The sequence below is a fragment of the Phocoena sinus genome, chromosome 20 (assembly GCF_008692025.1).
Source record: "Phocoena sinus isolate mPhoSin1 chromosome 20, mPhoSin1.pri, whole genome shotgun sequence".
In the NCBI taxonomy this organism is placed as follows: domain Eukaryota; kingdom Metazoa; phylum Chordata; class Mammalia; order Artiodactyla; family Phocoenidae; genus Phocoena; species Phocoena sinus.
Window position 1 is genome coordinate 2909046 of NC_045782.1, and position 21852 is coordinate 2930897.

Genomic DNA, 21852 nt, shown 5'->3' on the forward strand with positions numbered 1-21852 from the left:
GCTCGGAAGCCAGTTCTCGAGAGACAAGTGTTGGTAGGTAAGGAAAAGTCACTTTATTTCGGAGGCCAGCAACCGGGGGGCGGCGGGGAGGGCGGATGCCTGTCCAAAGGCCGACTCCCCCTCCGACAATCAGGGGGCAAGAGCTTTTATAGACAGAGGCAGAAACAGTGCAGTCAGCTCTGACAATCACCTTGAAATTGGTCATCGGTGGTCTGACCAGCGTCATCTTGATTGTTGCAGGTACAGTTAATCTTCAGTTCCAGGGTCGATCTGTTCCCGTTTCCTTGAGGCCAGTTCTCGGAACTGTGGCAGCTCGTGTCACAGCTACAGCCTGGTCATCATGTGGTTAACTTCTTCCACCTGGTGGGGTTTCAGTGTCTATAAGGCAGCTCCCAGGAGATGGCTCAGAATATTACCTATAGCCCTTGAGGAGGAACTAAATGTCTTTGACTTTGCTTAATGACTAAACTATTATTATTTGGTCTCCTTTGACTGTTTTCCTTTGTTTCTGCATTTTCTCACTTCTCTGATTAAACTTATTCTTTGGTAAAGCTTTTCCACAGACAAAAGGCAGGCTGAGGACACGGGGGCACAAGGACCATAGCGTCCTGCTCTGTTTCAATACCATATGGTGGCTTTTGTGACTGCCTACTGTCACTTAGCCTAACGTTTTCAAGGTTTATCCACGTAGCAGCTCTTTTTCTTGAGAAGAACCTGTGAGACACGATGAAAATGATTCCCTGTCACGACTTTTATCGGGGTAGGGAGCAAACTTTGCATGTCGTAGTTGCCCCATAAAGTGTTATTGTATTAATTTAGGTGGATTTCAGCTAAGGTGCTAGGCGCCAATCTCCCAGTAGGATTGGGACACACGCCTTCTCTTCTAAAATAAAGTGTTGGTTAAGCAAGTTGATTCTGGAGCCAAAATGCCTGGGTTCAAGTCCTAGCTCTGCTCGCCACCGAAATGGTCATTCTGTGACCTACCGCAGGTTATTCAACCTTTCTCAGACTCAAGTTTCCTCATCTGAAAAAGCCTACTTTCTAGGCTGGCTTTGAGGACCCAGTGAGAAAATAGATGTAAAGCTCTTGGCCCATTGCCTGGACCCTGATAAGCCCTCAATAAAGGCTGACAATAATTGTCATTAATTTTTCAAAGACCTACAGTATAATAGGCACGTGAACGCCTGTAGTACAATGTAAGTTCCCCGAAAGACGTATGATCAAAGGGCCATGGGCCCAGTGGAGGGAACAGTCAGTTCTAGGTGGGGAAGGGACAGGTAGAAGGGGAGGGGAGGCAACTTTGCAGGATGGCAGCCTGGAGTCAAGGCCCAGACCTGGTCGACACACAGATATTTTAGGGTTGCTGTTGTGAGTTTTTTTTTAAATTAATTAATTAATTTATTTTTGGCTGCATTGGGTCTTCGTTGCTGTGCACGGGCTTTCTCTAGTTACAGCGAGCGGGGGCTACTCTTTGTTCTGGCGTGCGGGCTTCTCATTGCGGTGGCTTCTCTTGCTGTGGCACACGGGCTCAGTAGTTGTGGCTCGTGGGCTCTAGAGCACAGGCTCAGTAGTTGTGGTTCACGGGCTTAGTTGCTCCGCAGCACGTGGGATCTTCCCAGACCAGGGTTCAAACCCACGTCCCCTGCATTGGCAGGCGAATTCTTAACCACTGCACCACCAGGGAAGCCCCGCTGTTGTGTTTTAACGATTTTCAAATTCAACATCTTTAGGCAGGCCGTCATCCCCATCACTCCTTAGTGAATTAAGCTCATTTTTGGGGGGCATTTCTGTTTCCAGCTTGTTCATCAAGGCCCCTAGGTTCTGGTCCCCACTGTGGGAGATGGCCTTTGACCTGGAACTTAAAGGTTGTTTCTGAATTAGCCAGACAGGGAGCAAAAGGGGGCGCCGGTGGGGAGATGGGGATTTCTTATGTCCTTGCCTCCAGGCCTACAACCCTACCGGTGATTAGTGGCACTCTTTCCCATGCTTCCTCTTACAATGAGTTTGTCTACGATGACAGGGCTGCGCAGGCGAATGGTGAAACAATGAAGAGTAAGTTTCCCGTCTCCCATCTTCCCCTCCTGAGTTGCAGCTGGAATTTTGTGGCATGCCAGAGACAAATCTTCTGTGCATACTTAAGCCCGTAAATGTATATTCATCCCCCTTCTTCCCTTTAGTTCTTCACAAGGGCAGCCTTTTGAAAATATTTTTAATCAAATGTGAAAACAAAAACAAGGCTCAGAACCACATGGTTTTGTTTCTGTTTTCACTTTTATTACAGGATTTTCTCAAATGTACACTTCAGTTAGAGAGGCAAGTACAGTGACCCCTCACATATCCATCACCCAGCTTCAGCAGTTATCCACTTTTGCCCACCTTTTTCATTTTTAACCTACTTTCTTTGGCTTCCCTTAGGGTGACAGTATTTCCCATTTTTACTTAAATACTTACTGTGATCATTGTATATATAGATTTGCCTCATTCATTTAAATAGAGGCATAGAATTTCCATGATGGGGATGTTCCATATTTTAATCCACGCCCCCTCAATCAGCATTTAGGTTGTTTCCAGACTCTTGACATTATGAACAATGTCCCCAGATGCATTGTTGTAGGCCATTATGTTACTATTTGAGGTACTCGTTCTCCTGCCTGGGCTGTTAGTAGAATTAGTATTTCCCACCAATAGCTGCAAGTTCTGTCTGTGTCTGTTAGAAGCTCATATAATTCATTTCTATGTGTCTTGATATGTTAAAATGTTGTGTGCTTGTCTTTAATTTAGAAAATGTTTATCAAGCACCTGCTGTACACCCATGTGGGCTCTGGAGACGTGAGCACGACAGGGACACAAACCCTGAATTCAAGGAGCACATAGTTCAGTGAAGAGGGCATCACATGGCATTTTTGCCTTTTTCCCCCACTTGAGATGTGTCATATCAGCTAGGATCAGGTTCAACTGTGAGTGGCAGAAAATCCCAATAGTGGCTTAAACCAGATAGTAGTTCATTTCAGTCTCATGTAAAAACCTGGGTGTAGGAAGTCCAGCGTGGGGGTGGCCCTCCACAGTGTCAAGAACTTGAGCTCTTTATCTTGTTCTTTTGTATGTGGCTTCTGTTCCCAAAGTCATCATATGGTATAAAATGGTTGCTCTAGCTCCAGCCATCAGGACTGCATTCCAGGCAGCAGGAAGGAGGAAAAGAAAGGATAAAGGTACAGTCCTTCTCTTTAGGGACCTCTCTGGAAAGTCGCACATACCACTTCCACTTACATTTTTCGGGCCAGAGCGTAGTGTTATGGCCATCTAGTTGCAAAAGCGGTTGGGAAATGTAGTCTTTATTTGTGGTGGATGTGAACTCAGATACAGATCAGATATAAGCATGACACTGGTCTGTGAACAGGGTGCTTGAGGGCTAACAGTTTGCCTGAAGGGAGATCAAGGAAGGCTTCCTAGAGGAGGTGACAATGGAGCTGGCCCAAGGTAGGCAAGGTTTTCTTTCTATGAGATTTAAGAGAAAAAAGCTGGGACTTAAAGGGGAAAGTCAATTTAAAAAAATGAAATGGTTTCCGAACCTTTTTCATTTTCTCAGAAATTCTGTATAAAGTCCTTAGCAAGAGTTATTGGCCTCACTCAGAGATTATTTGTTGGATGGATGCGTGAATGAGTCAAGGGAACGTGTGCGTGATTCCTAGGGTTGTGAAGTAGTTACTCTGGCAGACTTTATTTTCTAAAGACGGTCACAATAATACCCCTACCTCACGTGCTCTTCTGCAACTTGTTCTTGTCACTCCATCAGAAGATGTGGTTTGTTTTGCGCCCCCCCCCCGCCCCCCCGCTGAGTCTGGCTAAGTGCTGTGACCCCTTTGACCAATAGAATCTGGAAGAAATGATGCCTTGCTGGTTCCAGTAGCAGCCCTTAACTGGCCTTGAGGTTTCCACTTCTTTCCGCCACGTGAGAGGTGTGGCCACCCCGAGGCCACCCTGCTGCTGAGGGGCCCAGACCACATGGAGAGGCCTGGAGGATGGGGCACCATGGTGGGGAGAGAGGGAGACCAAGGAGCATCAGATGCCAGCGTGTAATAAAGAAGTCATCCTGGAAATGGATCCTCCAGTCCCGCTGCCCTGGCTGATGCCATGTGGATCAGAGATGGACTGACCAGCCAAGTCCTTCCTGAATTCCAGACCCATAAGAGCTTAAGTGAAATAAGCATGGTTTTTAGCACAGCACTGGATCTCTGGAAATCTACCTTGGGGTACTATGTTATGGGGTCTGCAGGCTGTCCCTGGGCGGGGCTTTGCCGGAAGGTCCTGCATAGAACATCTGGAGGGGTGAGGACAGGTCCACAGACAGCAGTGGGAGTGAGTCTCCATGCAGCCTCTGACAACCAATCCCCCACCAGAGGAAGAGGGCTCCTTAGGGAAATTGCTTATCTCATGTTGTAGATGAGCCCGGAGCAGCTTGTAAAAATAGCAAGGAAGCTATCAAAGACCTCGAGGGTCATGTCAAAAGGACTCAGGAACCAGCGTGAAAAGGTTCTGACTGGCTAGAGGAGGGATACTTGAACATCCCTAAGAATAAGAGCTGTAATGGACTGAAACAATTCAAATATATTTAAGCCCATGAATTCATTACAAAACCCAATAACCCTAGTCACTTTTGGGTCATGCAAAGCACCCAGGTTATTATTTTGAAAACTGATAGGGACTTCCCTGGCAGTCCCAGTGGGTTAGGACTCGGTGCTTTCATTGCAGGGGGCACGGGTTCGATCCCTGGTCAGGGAACTAAGGTCCCACAAGCCTCGTGGCACGGCCAACAAAGAAAAGAAAAGAAAACTGATAAGGGGAAACAATCCAGGATTTGTCCTGCTTTTCCCATGAACTGCGTCTCAGTGTAGCCAACGAGTCGGCGAGAAGTGTCTCCTTATAGAAGAGCTCTGGATGAAAAATGAAGAAGGAATGCTAGAATTAGAATATTACCCGTTGAAACTGCCCGTGAAGTAACTTTTCTAGTCACGGATCATCCACAGCTGCTAACGTCACAAAAGGAGACACGGCCGAGTAGACGACACGCCTGCTGATACTTACAACACTGATTCTGGAAAAGCAAAACTGGACCTGGTCAAGCCTCTCGATCTTACAGCCAGTTCATAGGGGAAGAGGAACACACAGTTCAAGGACACCATGGGGATGTAATCAGCACAGTCCAGACCGTGGGAAACCCAGTTCCTTCTACACACAAGGAGCCAAAGTTTTTATTGTACAAACCTGTACAATCAAAGAGACTTAAGAGGTGGATGGACCGATTGCAGCCCCTAGGCCTTGTTTGGGTTTGCCATGACCCCTCATGGCCTTGTGCTCCTCAGGACATCCTTCCAGCTGGGCTCCAGCTGTCGGTGCCAGGCCTTTCTTTCCCTCCTCTTGGCGTTCCCGAGACAACTGGGTTGGCCCAGGTCCTCTCTTTGTTCCAGGCCAGGCCACAGGTCAGAGGCCAGGCAGTGGACCACCTGCTGGGATTGTCTGTTCATCTTTGACTTACTCAAGTGGAGGTGCAGGGCCACGGGGGACCCTCGTAGGGAGGGGTGACGTGTGCTGGTGTTTAGCACCTGGAAGGCAACTTGAGGGCCCAGAGAGAGGTTTGATCAACTTCTGACCCAAAGCACTGATTTTCTTCTCATTTTTCTTAGAAAGTCTGAGTGCCAAAGAGACGTGTCTGAGTTTGTTTAGCCAGTGATTTGGGAAGGGGGAGGGAAAGAGGAGGGCCTGCAGGAGGGGTGGGAGCTAGGGGTCCCACCTCTAGGCAGTGCCCCCATGGATTTCGAGTGGGACCTCACGATGAATTGACGCAGATAGTGGCCTGGGCTTCCCCTTCTCGGTGGCGTATGTTCTGGAGTCTGTTCTCATACTCACAGAGCGTGTGTCCACGGAAAACTCACTCACGGTCTCTGTGCCTCAGTGTCTTCACTTGTCAAGTGAAAGTAGTGGAACCTACCTGTTAGGCTGTGGAGATTTTGAACATCAGATCGGTGAATGTGTGGGAAGTTGAGGACAGTCCCTGGCACGGGGGGTGTGCACGGGGGACCCGAAGCCAGCTCCTGACCCCCGGGTGCCCTAACTCATTGTGCCCTCAGTGAAGGGAAGGGCTGGGCTCGGTACCTGCTGAGGCCGGTCGGGTTCACCAGGGACCCTGGAAGCCCTGGGGCGTCCGGGCTGGTTGGCACCGGGAGGCCCAGGGCTCGCCCAGCACACTGCCTTGGCTGGTCTCTCTGAGGTGACAGCAGTGGGGGGATGAGCCCAGGGCCACAGCGTGCTCTCGGGGAGTTTGCTGCCCACAGAGGAGGGAAAAATGCACCTCTCCAAAGCTGACAGTCAAAGGCCCGGCAGGCCTGTAGGAGGAAAATAACTCGGGCCGTGGATTTTCTTTGTGAGATTTGGGGCCTCGCCATGAACGACATAGACGCGGGTGTGGTTAGCATCATGGCCTCCCCTGTGAGCTGGCAGGTGGCGGGGCTGATGTCACTCCCCGAAGGCTCTTTAACTGGTCGATCTAGGGACCTGGCTCCCAGCTGGGCCCTGGTCCCTGTCACCTGCAGCGCTAGGCCTGTGAAGAGCTCAGAGAGCCACTTCAAGCTGTGGAAGGCTTTATGGGTTGTGTCTTTGGAGGTTCTTGTGAAACCGTGGTCACCTGCCACCCCCAACACTGCAGACCTACCGCTGCCCCCGGCCTTTGCACACGAAGGTGTCCACCGTCTCCGTAGACCCGCCGGGAGAGAGGGTGGAGCTTCTCAGAGCTCATCTCCTTCCTTGCCCGTGCAGACCCTGCAGTGTGCCCGCACAGCCAGGCCCTGCAGGCTCCATCTCTTATTAATGCCCTTCATGGTGCCCAAGGAGAGGTGACAGGCAGGCCCCCCTGACTCGGGGTCCTAGCAGGGGGAAGGATGCCCAGGGAGAGGGACGGGACGTGAAGAACTAGAATCTGGAGAGAGGATGGATAGAGGAAGGCTTTTGGAGAAGGACAGCAACCAGGCTTTGGCTCGTGGGCAGGAGGAAACGTGGGTCTGTGCCTCAGAACACTTGGGTGTGTGTTCTCCTGTCCTGCTGTGACACAGAGAGACACGTCTGCCTCCTGGTCCCGGGCTTTCCCCAGTACGTGCCAGAGAACCCTGGAGACAACGGGACATTGCTGACCATCGTGAGGGAGATGAAGCGCTTGCTTGAGCCTGGCTCTCAGATGGGTCCCAAGCTGACACCCACAATTACACTCCTCTGTGCCGGGTCCTCCTGGAATCGTGGGGGATTTTCCAGAGTTGGGGTCTCAGGTGAGGTGGGAATTTACACGTTGAACATTCCTTAGAGAAGTGTCACAGTGGACACGTCACTGGAGTGGAGGAGACGGGCTGATTCCCATCAGCTTCTGGTGACAGCAATTCTCTGCTGTTTGTCCAAAGAGCATCTTATTTCCAAAGAAATAGGCTTATTTCCGCTGAAAGGAGCTTGTTGGAGAGGTGAATTCTCGGGCCTCACCCCAGATCTACTGAATCAGAAACTCTGGGGTGGGACCCGGTAGGCTGAGTCTCAACAGACCTTCCAGGTGACCACACGGAGGCAGGCGACCACTGCTCTCCATCTGGCTGGGTCTGGCGCAGAGTAAGGTTTTGTATTTGCTCCTCTGGGGGCAGAGACCCAAGTGAGGTCGTGCACACGGTACCTGGGCTAACCCTGGAGCTGGCCTCATGAGCTCCCTGGGGAAGAAGAGAAGAGGACAGAGACTCCAGGGCAGGGAGCATGGCAAGTGCTGATGTCACAAGGCCCCATTTACTCTGATTCCAGGCTCCTGGACCACCTGGGGGCAGCAGAGAGAGGGTGGCTGGCGGCAACAAATAGAGGACCGAGGGGGGAAGTGGGATCCAGGACCAGGGGACGTTTGCGGGGGAGAAATAAGCCCTGGGCAGGAGAACTACCAGGATCCTGAGGGAAGTGTGGGGAACCGCAGGAGCCTCGCAGGTAACAGTCGGCTGTGTGTGTGGGTCCTATCTCACACCTTGGGACGCCAGGTGTCCCGGAGAGGAGAGTCAGGGGTGAAGGTGAAAAAAGCACAGACCCAACCGGCCCGAGGCCGAGCCCTCCACAGCAGGAGCCTTCCTGGAGCCTCCGCATTCCTTGCCGGTTCCCGATTGGTCTGGTCACGCTCCGCCCGCCACCCCCGGACTCTTGTAACCCTCCTGAGGTCCGGAGCCTGACTAACTTTGCAGACGACTCGGGCATGTTTTTTAAAACGGTCAGGTGACTCCACAGTGCAGTCAGGAAGACAAGTTTACTTGAGCAGCAAAGCAAACCAAAACAAACACACAAAACATACCCACGTTTCCTCGCTGGAGGTGTGGGGCGGGGCTCCTATCACGTTCGCTCCGGCGCTCAGGACCCAGGAGATGCTCGGCCAGGACTGGGAAAGCGTCTCCTTAACTCTCACGGTTAAGAACCTGTAGGAACCCATAGGGGAGAAGGTTGTTACAGCCACCCGGACAGTAGGTTTTTTAAAAACTGGTGATGAATATTCCAGTTGCTTATTTAAAAATAATTAAGAACAGGAGGAAAAAGGGTCAGTAAATAAACACAACGATCTGTAAACCTTGAGATCAGTGAGGCCACAGTGTAGACAGGCGAGGGGAAGGGGAGCGAGGACTGCTTTCCACGAGAGACGGGGGCCTGGGCCCACAACCCAGACCCCCCCAGAGGCCACCATCTCTATGCAGGCAGCTCTGGTTCTGCTCTTGTTGAGCTGCGTGGAGTTGGTGAGAGAGAAGCAGAAAGGTGAGGGGCAAGAACGCAGGGGGCCAGAGCCCGGGGTTCAGTTCAGATTCTGCCCCGTGCCTGGGAGATGGTCACTGACCAGCCTGGGGTCAGGGAGCTGGTCCTGCACGCCTGACCCTCTGGGTCCCAAGGTCACAGTCTTCCTCCAGGCCTCCGCCAGCACTTCGCTCTCTCCTTTTCAGCTGACGTTATTTCAGGGGTGTCTTCTGAGCGCTCACAGCTGGGACTTGTGCAGGGTATAAAGTTGCTTCCTCCCCAGTTGTGGACAGTCAGGCCCGTATGGCCTGGGTCTGCCTGCAGGGCAGCGATGCCAGCGGCCTCTCTTTGCGCTCTTGGTGCTTCCATGAGGGGTCTGGAGCCTTCAGGCTGAGCAAGAGATGGCCCCGGGGGTCCCTCCTCCTCTCTCTGGTCAGAGTGTGGGCCTTCGGCTGTCGTATTGGAATGGATTAGTGTGTGTGTGTCTTTGTGTCTGTGTGTGTGTGACTGTGAGTATATGTGTCTGTGTATGTGCCTGTGTGTTTACGTGTTTGTGTGTGTGTTTCTGTGTCTTTGTGCCTGGGTATATGTATTTGTGTCTGTGTATTTCTGTGTGCCTCTATGTGCTTGTGTGTGTATGTCTCTGTGTGTGTATGTGTGTCTCTGTGTATGTATATGTGTGTTTGTGTGTGTACGTCTGTATTTCTGTGCGCATGCCTATGTGTACATGTTTGTGTGCATCTTTGTGTGCGTGTGTCTGTGTGTGCACGTGTATGTGTGTGTGCCTGTGTGTGCATCCCCGTATGGGTGTGTGCCCACCCTCCCACTTTCGAGCCCCTCCGAGGCTGTGCATTCTGTCCTTCCCGCCCGGAGGCTGTCAGTGGGCGCCACGCCTTGGGGAGTGCTGGGCCTTGGGGAGTGAGGAAGGAGCGGCAGCTGGTACAGGCTGCTCCCTGGGGAGTTTTGGCAGAGAAAAGGAGGAAAATAGAAGTCAGGGAAGCTTGGGGTCAAGAGAAGAATTTTCTAGGGGAGGGGAGACTTGGGGATGTTTGAAAGCAGAAAGGGAGGGACATTTGGAAAATGCTGGTGATGAGAGCAGGGAGTAGGGCCAATGGGCGGGGCGTGTGGAGGGGACGGGACATGGAAAGTGGACGTCAGCACAGCTGCTCTCCGTCCCGGGCTGGTCACCAAGCACCCAGATTGCTCACACACCCAGCCGCTGTGCTGGTGCTGTTGGGAATGAGCCCTGACCAGCAAAAGGGGCAGGTAGAAGGTGCCAAACACCAAGCCCAGGCCAGGAGCTGCTCTCTGCCTTTAACAGGCTCAGCATCTCATGCGACAAAGATGTATCAGCCTCTCACACCTGAAGGCTTGCCTGGCATATGGATCTTCACCCCATCCCCATCCCCTCCCCCTCCCCCTCCCCACCTCCACCCCCCCCCTCCCCATCCCCCTCCCCCTCCCCACCTCCACCCCACCCCTCCCCATCCCCCTCCCCCTCCCCACCTCCACCCCCACCCCTCCCCACCTCCATCACCACCCCTCCCCACCTCCATCCCCTCCCCCTCCCCACCTCCACCCCACCCCTCCCCCTCCCCCACCCCTCCCCCTCCCCCACCCCTCCCCCTCCCCACCTCCATCCCCCTCCCCCTCCATCCCCTCCCCCTCCCCACCCCCTCCCCACCTCCATCCCCACCACTCCCCTCCCCACCCCCTCCCCACCCCCATCCCCATCCCCATCCCCATGCCCATCCACATCCTCACTTCACTAGAGAAAAATGAGGCCAAGAGAGGTTGGTAACTTGCCCAAAGTTACACAGCTGGTAAATGACAGAACCAGGACTGGAGCCCAGCGCTATCTGACTCCAGTGTTCAAGCTCTGGACGCCTCTGTGGCATTGGGTTCCTGGTCCCTGGTTGCCCTCTGACCTCTGGCTCTGTTGCCTGCATGATCTTCTAATATTGCTTTGCCTGCTCCTGAGTTGGCCCTTCACTGTTGAAAGCTCAGCCAGCCTGTGTGCCAGTTCAGATTTTCCCACCAGCTACTGGCCCCTGTTTCTTCCCCAGGACCTCAGGCAACGTCCCCAGTCCCTGTTTTCCTCAGGACACCACATTTCTGGTGACGGGACAGACAGACGTGCGGGAAGACGGGAGGGTGCTGATGACAAGGCATTTCCAGTTGGATCGGGCCAGTGTCATGCCTCGTGGCCCCTGGTAAATGCGTGGTGGGGAGTGGGCTGCAGAGAGAGAAGATGGGGAGCCGAACCCAGAGCTCACAGGGCTTGGCGCTGTGGGGAATGTGCTGGGAAATCAAGGAGAAAGGAAGGACGGGTTGCCAACTGGCGGGGAGTACGTGGTGGAAACCAGACATCAGGAATGTGGAGCAGGTCAGGCCGGCTGCCTGGCAAATACTTGGCCCACTTTGATTTTCAATTTTCATTGTTTATTTCTAGCATAAATGTTTATTTCACCTTTGTAATCCTCAAGGTTTTTAGGAACATGGGAAAGAATGACTTTGTTCTGGTTTTTGACACTTAGTTTTGGCTGTGGAGAGACAAGACCCAATTAGCTAATTACAGTCTAAAAGTCACTGGCTGGTGGCCAGGGCTTCTCTGAGCGGGAGGCTGCCTACAGGATGTCTCCAGGCTCTGCGTTCTTCTCCAGCCACCCTGGGTCACGGAGACCCTGACCCTCCCCGACACCATGGCCCTCTGACTTTTCCACCACACCTGATCCTTTTTTTTCTTCATCCCACACCCTTCTTCCCAAGTCTCCTCTCTGATGCTAAAGAGACTCCCTCCCCCACATCCAGACCCACCCCAGACTGGTGGCCTTACCACCAGTGGCGGGGTTGTGGGTGACACCCAGTTAGTCTCCACAATCCTCCGTTTCCCCTTTCCCTTCCAGCTTTTGCTCCAGTCCTGCCCACCCTCCCTACTCCTTTTTCTAGCCCTGCCATCCTTATATCTTAAAAGCATTAAAAAAAACATTGAGATATATCAATACATCAAGTGCACTGAGGCATACATTTTATATCTTTGTGATTTTTCAAAAGCGGATGCCTGGCAGCAACCATCCACATCAGGAAGTAGGGCAGTGCTACCCCCGGGAGCCCCCCTCCAGCCCCCTCCCATCACTCCCGTCTTCTTTAATCCTTAGAGGTAACTGCTCTCTCGAATTTATGCTAATCAATTATACCCGCGCTCTACGCTGAGGATGTGTATTCCTAAACACTATTTTGCCTGCTTTTTTTTTTTAATTGAAGTCTAGTTCATTTACAATGTTGTGTTAATTTCTGCTGTACAGCAAAGTGATTCAGTTATACACATATAGACATTCTTTTTCATATTCTTTTTTTTTTTTGCATGTACAAAGCTGTTGGTTTATTCAGCTGGGAAGCTGAGGAGGAAAGGCTTCCTTTGGGAATGAACAGCAAAAATGTGTTCATGAACAAGGCACTTTTACACACACACACACAAAGGCACATATTATAGTCACATAAGCATCAACATCTTTTAATTTTTAGACCCCGCTACCTCTTCCCACCTTCCCCTAAAAAAAAGAAAGAAAGAAAGAGGTTTTTGTAACATTTTAAAAACCAACTTCATAGGACATCTACAAAGGAACAGTTACTGATACATTCAGTTACACTAACTTTAGATGGTTTCAGTTCAGTAACAATTTTCCATTAACAAATATTTTTTTCTACCCACTACAATTCCCTCCTTTTTCCTCAAAAGGAGACCACTAAGGTTCAGCAGAAACTACTCATTAGGTTATAAACATTCTTCTCTCCTTAAAGTTGCTATACATTTATAGAATTTGTGATTCCATTAATGCTTCAATTTTTTTTTTTTTTTTTTTTGTGGTATGTGGGCCTCTCACTGTTGTGGCCTCTCCCGTTGCGGAGCACAGGCTCCGGATGCGCAGGCTCAGCGGCCACGGCTTACGGGCCCAGCCGCTCCGCGGCACGTGGGATCCTCCCGGACCGGGGCACGAACCCGTGTCCCCTGCATCGGCAGGCGGACTCGCAACCACTGCGCCACCAGGGAAGCCCCAATGCTTCAATTTTTTGATGCCACAGTGTATACAGCACTTAATTATGGAGAATAGGAAAAAGCAAAACTAAAATAAGGAAGGATATATGATATATCTTTAATAATCTGTTTTCTGATTCCCTTTAGATGCCCAGTTAACCAGGATCACAAAAAGGTTTCACTCTTTATTGTAGGTGTGTGAAAAGACTTACTGGTCTCATGCATTTTATGTATGTTGATCTCTATGTTTTGACTCATCCAAATAAACACAGCAAGGCTCATTTACAAGGATACATAGGCTTTCTATTCAGCCAGAAAAGAAAAATCTACAGCTAGATGTAGAAAAGCAATGATGCTAAAAAACCTCTTCAACTTCAGACTGTATTAGGCTGAGATTTTCTGTAGTAAGTTTCTTTAAAGTTAGAAGTGTTCCTGAAAAGTTTGCAATGGACGTGGAAAGTGCATGAAGTACTGCTCTAGGAAACATCATACAGATGAAATACTTTAATCCACTAGCATAAATGCTCTCTTAGTTTTTTTCCCATTGGTCTTTGGAATGGGTTTTATTTGCTCTTGACTAAGGTCTGGATGCCAAGATGCAGGAAATATATTCCCTACAGAACAGGTGTCTGTTTAATCCCCAGGTATGATCTTATAGGCCAGGTTAGCTAGAGACAGCCTGGTGGGAGCCTATAAAATGTTTATGCTATAACTGCAGGTCCCATAATAGGTCTGGGGTAGTGTAGGCTACTACTCCACTACTGCACTCCCTCCCCCCAAAATAGGAACTCCTAAAAGGTGCCTGCCATATGTAGGTCTACCAATATAAAAACTGGGAGATAAATCCATATTCCCACCATTTTTTAAATCTGGTTATTCAATTTAATTCAACTACCTCCCTAGAAATGAATATCAGAGAAAAGTATGCTCAGAAAGGTATTACTGGGAGTAGCTAACTTATCACTTTCCACAATGGCTGTTCTGAAGGTTGGGTAACAAATAGGGTAGTGGCCTCCTTTTCCTTCCCATTAATAATTAGGTATCTAGTTAAGTCCATCAGATAGGCAGAGTAAATTGTGGGGAGAACTGAGTGTGGAGAATAGTCAACTTATCTCTTGTAATAAGGTCCCTTTTGACTAATTCTCTTCTGAAGTTCTCATTTTAGGTCTTTCAAAGGGAATGCTCACAGCGAACATCTGTAGTTGAGTTACAGGACTCTTGGGTATTATATTCAGTACTTGATCGTATTTTGACGTATCAGGACAGGGCATAGTTTGGTTGAGAAGATGTTAGTTTCTCGACTGTGGGCTGTGGAACTGCATTTCTTTCTCAACTGGCAGCGCAAGAGATATGAGAAGGAACGGTGGATCTTTATAGTGATGCAGTTAGGAGTTTGTTAACTGCCTTTTGGAACTCAGTGTAGGAGTAAGCAGTGTTGATGGGTTCAGTGCGGGTTGTTTCCTTAACTGTTTTAGTTAACCAGCCACAGCAACAACCAGAAACACACGAATTAGGAATTTGTTTTAGGTACTCAGGTATGGGAGTGGCTGTACTCAATGTTCGGCTTAACTGTTTGGTGGCAAAGTACGGTACTCCATTTAGAGTGGCATGATCTCTAGAAAGCCGGCTGGGACTCATAAGGGGCTTTTGAAAAGGTGGGACTCCACAAGAGCCTGGAGGAGGCCACTCAGGAATTGGTTCCAGTTTGGGTACACAATGTCTTAGTCCTGTCTCTCGAAGTACATGGACTGGTGTGCTAGCATCCAAGAGTTTAGCATGATACAACCAGGAATTAGGATTAGAGGTTTCCAAGTTGTAGGATATTTTAAAAGGCATTTAACCTGCCAGGCAAGACTCTCAAGAGGTGTTAGGTTGGGCACCACAGGGTCCTCTTCTTCAGAGGAATCCCACTCTTCCCCAGAACTCTCATTTAGGTAGTTAGCGTTTATTCAGCGTTTTCTTAGCGTCTTCTTCTTCCTCACTTTCTGATTCTGATAAAGGGTCAGGAGAGGGATTTCTAGGACCCATTAGAACAGAACGATGGTATAGAAAAAAAGGTACCAGAAAAAGGTACCAGTATAAGCCAGTAAAACACTAACACTGGCAAACAGAAGCAGAAGACGAGAAATCCTTTCAATAGGATTCATTTGTCTGTTTCTCAGTCTGTTACACACACACAGTATGCCTCTGGCTCACACCACTGTGTAGTTCTTCAAGGTTATGCTGTATGTTCTTCACTTACAAAGAAGACAGCTCACTTCTCAGGACCAGTTCAGTGTGTAAAAGTTAGTCACTTATCAGTAGCACAGGTCAGAGTCTCTCCTTCAAATGCTGGCTACCCAAGAAGAGAAGGGGTCCTCATCTAGGCAAGCTGATTTTCTTAGCATGGTCTCAACTGGTTGTGAAATTATGAAGAGACACTTTGTGTACTCTTTTGTTGGCAGGGGTATTATATCTATTTGGTAACGAAAAGAAACTCAGTGGTCGCCTTCTTTGTCTGCTGGTGCAGCAACTTTTGTGCAGGGGGATGGTGGGACGAGTTGTCAAGGATCTGTCTGATGTGCACAGATCCAGTGTTTTCCATAGGTAGTGCAAATGCCCTTGGAAACTGGTGACTTAATTGTTGCACTATCTGGAAAGGTAGGCTTAACCTGTGAATGAGAAGACCAAGGAGGATCCTTTCTTCTTCCTTGCCTCACTCCCAGCTGCAAGACCTGACTAAGCCTAGCGCCACCAGCTCTGTTCCAACAGTCACTCCTCCGCAAGGCTCGCATTCCCCATGGTCTTTTCCATTGTGGTTTATCACAGGATATTGAATATAGTTGCTGTGCTATACAGTAGGACCTCGTTGTTTATCCATTCTATATATAATAGTTTGCATCTGCTAATCCCATACTCCCAATCCATCCCTCCCCACCGGGTCCTCCCCCTTGGCAACCACAGGTCTGTTCTCTATGTCTGTGAGTCTGTTTCTGTTCTGTAGATAAGTTCATTTGTGTCATATTTGAGATTCCACATATAAGTGATATCATATGGTATTTGCCTTTCTCTTTCTGACTTACTTCGCTTTGTATGATAACCTGGCTCCATCCATGTTGCTGCAAAGGACATTATTTCATTCTTTTTTTACGGCTGAGTAGTATTCCATTATATATATATATATATATATATATATATATATATATATATACACACCACATAGTGTTTATCCATTCTTCTGTCGATGCACATTTAGGTTGCTTCCATGTCTTGGCTATTGTAAATAGTGCTTCAATAAACATTGGGGTGTATGTATCTTTTTGAATTAGAGTCTTCTCCAGGTTTATGCCCAGGAGTGGGATTGCTGGATCATATGTATTTTGCCTGCTTTTTTGTTTGTTTGTTTTGTTTTTGCGGTACCCGGGCCTCTCACTGTTGTGGCCTCTCCCCTTGCGGAGCACAGGCTCCGGACGCGCAGGCTCAGCGGCCATGGCTCACGGGCCCAGCCGCTCCGCGGCACGTGGGATCCTCCCGGACCGGGGCACGAACCCGTGTCCCCTGCATCGGCAGGCGGACTCTCAACCACTGCGCCACCAGGGAAGCCCCTTGCCTGCTTTTTGAACTTGATGTAAATGGACTTATACTACATATACTCATTGGTGCCTGGCTTCTTTCAGTATTTTGTTTGTGAGATTCTGTCGTGTGGTTGCCCACGGGTGTAGCTTATTTATTTCCATTGCTACGCAGTGTTGCATTGAATGAATGCACTGCTGTGTATTTCTCCATTTCACCCTAGATGGATATTTGGTTTATTTCCAGTTTTGGGGTATATTATAAGTAATGCAGTTATAAATCTTCTTGACTGTGTGTTTTCATGTTACACGGTTCTGAACTTGGGTGTGGAGTTGCCGGGTCAAAGAGTGGGTGTATGTTTGTGTTCAGTAGATGAGGTCCAACTGTTTTCAAATTCATTCCCACTGGCAGTTATGAGCTTTCTCATTGCGCTACGTCTTCCTTCTACTTGTCAGCTTAAAAGTTTTAGCCATTCATGTGGTGGGGTATAGTGCTATCTCATGGTGGTTTTAATGTGAATTCACCAGAGGTTGAGTACCTTTTCCTTTGTTTATTTTGCCATTTGGAGTATCATCTTTTGTGATATACCTAAAGTCTCTTGACCAATTTTCTATTTTTTTATCTTTTCTTGTTTTGGTTAATTCTAGGGATTTTTTAAATTTTAAAATATACTCTGCGTATAAACCCTCTTCTGTCATACGGACTAACAAAAGTCTGCTTCCACACCGAGGTTTGACTTTTTATTTTCTTAATGGCATCTTTCAGTGAACAGAAATTCTTAACTTTAAGAAATCTTTTCCTACACTGAGGGCATGAAGATAGTTTCCCATTTTACCTTCTAGAAGTTTATTGTCTTACTTCTAACATACAGGAGGCCAACCCACCCGGAACTGATTTTCGGGTGCTGTGAGAGGGTAGGAGTTAAATGTCATGACTTTTCCACGTGATTATTCAAGTGATCTAGCAGCATTTTTGAAAATAATGTTCTTCACTCGCTGTGCTGCAGAGCCATAGAGAAGTGGGTCTTTTCTGAGCTTTCTATTCTATGCCATTTGTCTATTTATCAATTGTGTACCGGTTCTACACTGTCCTAATTATTCTGGCTTTATAAGTTTTGAAACTCAAGCCATAATGCATTCTTCAGGTTTGTCCACCTTTAAGATTACCTTCTCTATCCTTAGCTTGTTGCCCTATGTCCATATATTCAGCACATTTTAGAATCAGCTTGTGAGTTTCTGCAGACACTCTTAGATGGGTTGAGATGACATCAAATCTACAGCCCAGTTTAGAACTGTCATTTTTACAGTGAACATGGCATATCCCTCCATTTATTTAGATTTCTAAACATGTTTTCTCAATAATGTATACTTTTCTACAGAGAGGACTTGCACATCTTTGTTGGATTATCCCTGCATTTGGCATTTCTGAGGCAATTGTAAACAGTATCTTTTTAGTCATTTGTTTCTGGCTGGTATATGGAAATGCAGATTGATTTTGGTATGTTGTCCTTGCCTCAAACAAGCTTGCTAAACTCACTAATTCTAATAGTTTATTTGTAGATTCACCTGGGTTTCTACACATGCAGTCAGAGTCTTCCCTCCATGTGTGCGGGGATTGTTCTAGGACCCTTCGTGGTTATCAAGATCCATGGTTGCTCAAGTTCCTTATAGTTGGCCCGGTATCTGCGGGTTCGGCATCCGTGGATAGTGGGTGGGAGGCAACTGTACACTAGTTAAGAGCACTGGCTTTAGAATCAGATTGAATCCTAACCTCAGCACTTGACAAATGTAGGGGTTTGAGAGGGTTGCTTGATGTTTCTGAGGCTCATTTCTCCCCCTACAGAACAGGGACACTATGTCATGGGTGTACAGCGACGAGGAATGAATGACATGGAGCATGTCCCTCTGGCGGCAGTGCTGGCACTCACGGGCCTCCCTTTACACTTGTTACCCCGGTCCTTGTCCCCATGCCCACCTTTCCCATGAGCTCCACAGCTCCCCAAATTCTGGCTTTCACCCTGTCCTCTTATGGAGTTGCCCTCAAACTTGCTCCTAGGGTCAACGTCAACAGGCTTATTTGGTCCTTGAGTTTCTTGACGTTTCTGTGGCCTCGACATGTCCATCTCTGTGATGTCTTTTTCTGACACCAAGTGTGTGAGGTTTTGCAATTACAATTGCAAAAGGTTAGAAAATTCTTCCATCCTCCACCCCCAGCTGGGTGTCCTACAAATGAATTCAGTTCAGATGCTGTCTACCTGGAGAGCATCACATCCCACAGATTGAGGGCTCAGCCCACAAGACTGCTCCCACTTCAGTTCAAGGGGCTGCCTCTACTTCTGACTACTGGCTATAAATTTGGGGGTTCCCATCACCTCTTCCTTAGGTTTGCTCACAGAACTCAGGAAATACTTTACTGATGTTCACCAGTTTATTGTAAAAGCAGAGGTCCCCAACCCCTGGGCTGTGGACCGGTACTGGTCGGTGCCTTGTTAGGAACTGGCCCGCACATCAGGAGGAGAGCGGTGGGCGTGCGAGCGAAGCTTCATCTGCCGCTCCCCACCGCTCCCCACCACTCCCCGTCGCTCCCCACCACTCCCCGTCGCTCCCCACCGCTCCCCGTCGCTCCCCACTGCTCCCCACCGCTCCCCGTCGCTCCCCACCGTGCCCCACCGCTCCCAACGGCTCCCCACCGTGCCCCACCGCTCCCCATTGCTCCCCACTGCTCCCCACTGCTCCCCATCACTTACCATCGCTCACATTACTGCCTGAACCTTCCCCCACCCGCCTCCGGTGGAAAAATGATCTCCACGAAACCGGTCCCCGGTGCCAAAAAGGTTGGTGATCACTGTTGTAAAGGATACAGGTCAGATTCAGCCAAAATGGAAGAGATGGGGGTGACACAGGGTTTCCATGCCCTCTCCAGGGGTGCCACCCCAGCACATGGATTGTTCACAAACCTGGACACTCCCTGAACCCCATCGTTGAGGGATTTTTATGGTTTTCTTTATGCAGCCACCATCGATCAGCTCATTAGCCATTTGGTGATTGAACTCAATCTCCAGCCCCTCTCCCTGCTCCAGGGGCTGGGGGTGGGGTAAGAGTCCTAACCTTCTAATGACCACCTTTCTTGCCACCAGCCCCCATCTGAAGCTATCAAGGGCTCCCCCACTGGCAATCGTATTAGCACACAAAACGCAATAAGCTCCAAGGCTTTAGGAGCTCTGTGCCAGGAACAGGGGACAAGGAGCACATATTGTTTTATTTTACCACAGTCTCCTCAGCAGGTAATTTCTCTGACTTCCTGAGGCGGCTCCTCCAGTTCTTCTGCTGGCCCCCTCTCAGTCTCCTCTTCGCCTCTCATGACTTAAAATGCCTGAATTTTTTTTCATGGTTCCGTTCTCATCCCTCTTCTCAACTCACCCTATGAAAATGAGACATATGACAATCTTTGGCCTCATCTTTTACCAAATCTCTGTGCCTATAACCATGGCTGCCATCTTGGACTCCAGGGTCACCTGGACAGCCGTCCAGGGGGCACGACTACCTGCTTTTTCTATGATACCCCCAATAAAAGATAAGCACCCTTTCCCCAAACCTGCTCTCTCTCTTTTGCTTGTCTCCATCACCCAAGTCAGAGACCCAAGCATCTTCCTAGACTCCACTCTCTCCTTCATCCTTATAGTTAGTTGTGGTCACCTTCTGTCCACTTCTGTTCATTCTCACTGGCCACTAACTTGCTTCAGTTTCTCATAATTTTCCCCCCAGTTGCTAAACAGCTTATTTTACTGATCTCCCTCTGCCAGTCCTGCTGGCCTCCAGTCATGATCATAGCAAAGCCATAGGAATCTATTATGATATCCCGAGGTGTTATATGTGTATAACTCTCCACGTATCAGGGGCTTAACACAATAGATGTTCATTTCTCACTCCTGTAGAATTCAGTTGGGTGTTCTGTGGTCAACTGCCATGTGGTGGTCCAAGGTTTCCTTCTATCTTGCGGCTCTGCATCTCCTGGGACCTTGGATTCCTTTGCTTCTTAGCCTATGAATGGGGAAAAAAAGGGAGTGAAGGGTTACATTGGTGCTTTCATGGGCCAGGTCTGCACATAGCCAGAACTCAGACATAAGGCTCTACCTTATGATGGATACAGGGTGGGGGAAATAGAGTTCTTGGCTGGGCAACTGATTCCCAGCGTCAGGCTGACACTAAGGACAGGAAGTACAAACCCTTGGTGCACAGCCGTAGGTCTCTGCCTCAGGGCTCTTTCCAAGCTCATCAACAGATACCACGGTGCCTGCAAGGTGAAGATCGAACTCTGCAGCATGGATATTTTAGGCAGAGGAAACAGGTAGCACAAAGCCCCAGGGTGGCACTCTTCATGGCTTGGCTTCTACCTGTTTACAAACTCACCTCTCCCTACGTCCCTCTCCATCCACCTATGCGTACCCTATGTGTTGGCCAAAGTTTTTGAAGTTCTCTGAGTATGTCAGGCTCACCTGCTCTCATTCAGCCTGGCTTCCTGCTACTCATCTTTCAAGAGACTAGTACCTGGTGCTGGCTTCAGTCTTACCTTCAGCTAACCTTGGTTTTATACTTTACACTTCAGCAATATTGACATAGATTTTAACTTTTAGAATCATGTCATGCTACTTCCTGCTACTTCCTGCTTTTACTCACATTTCCTATTTTTCTTCCCTTGTCTCTGTAATGCCTACATGTTATTCAGAATTAAACTCAGGTGCCATTTCCTCCTAGAAGTCCCTCTGATTCTTTCTTCTCCCAGGTGAGCTGGGTGGTCCTTTCTCACAGCATCAGCCACGTCTCTACCAGAGCGAGTGGCACACAGCTTCTCACAGAGTACTTTCGTGGTCACCTGGAGCCAGGAAATCATCCAAGCTAGTGATTCTTAAAGAGAGAGAGCGGGGGAGAGAGACAGGGAGGAAGAGAGAGAGGGAGAGAGACAGAGAGGAGAGAGAGAGAGAGAGAGAGAGAGAGAGAGAGAGAGAGAGGGAGAGAGAGAGAGATCTGAGAGGCAGAGGCAGTCCTGGTCAGAGTTTGGGCTTCACTTCCAGGACTCTGTGGAATCCTGGGGAGGCATGTCTAGGTTGGGGGGTGACATGGGTCCTGGTGCATGGTTTGGGGAGACCACTCCGGCTGCTGGGTGTATAAAGTAAATCGTATGGAGACTAGGGTAGGAGAGGGGAGGCCAGTCAGAGGTCATGAGAGCATCCTGTGGGTGCGGAGGCAGCTGGGAGCCGGCACCGGCTCCCAGCGCCCAGGTCTTAGCTCCCCCTTGGAGGACGGACGGCTTTGATTAAGTCCCTGAGCAACTCTCCCCCAGATACACCTCCGTGAGAGGGGAGAAGAGTAGCATGTAAGTCCTGCATCTGTTGGGAGGACTCAGTGAGTTAATACGTGTAGAGCACGAGCGTCCATGCCGTGAGCTGTTGTTCTCATCGTCGTCTTCACTAGGAGGGACGGTAG

At 49.2% G+C, this 21852-nt stretch overlaps 1 protein-coding gene and 1 pseudogene across 1 annotated transcript in view; one reads left to right on the forward strand and one right to left on the reverse strand.

Annotated features, from left to right (window-relative positions):
• The window catches only part of TEKT3 (tektin 3), a 182786-nt gene that overhangs the window by 44745 nt on the left and 116189 nt on the right, over window positions 1-21852 (forward strand). The window lies entirely within an intron of this gene.
• Window positions 14189-14845, reverse strand: LOC116744990 (annotated as a pseudogene).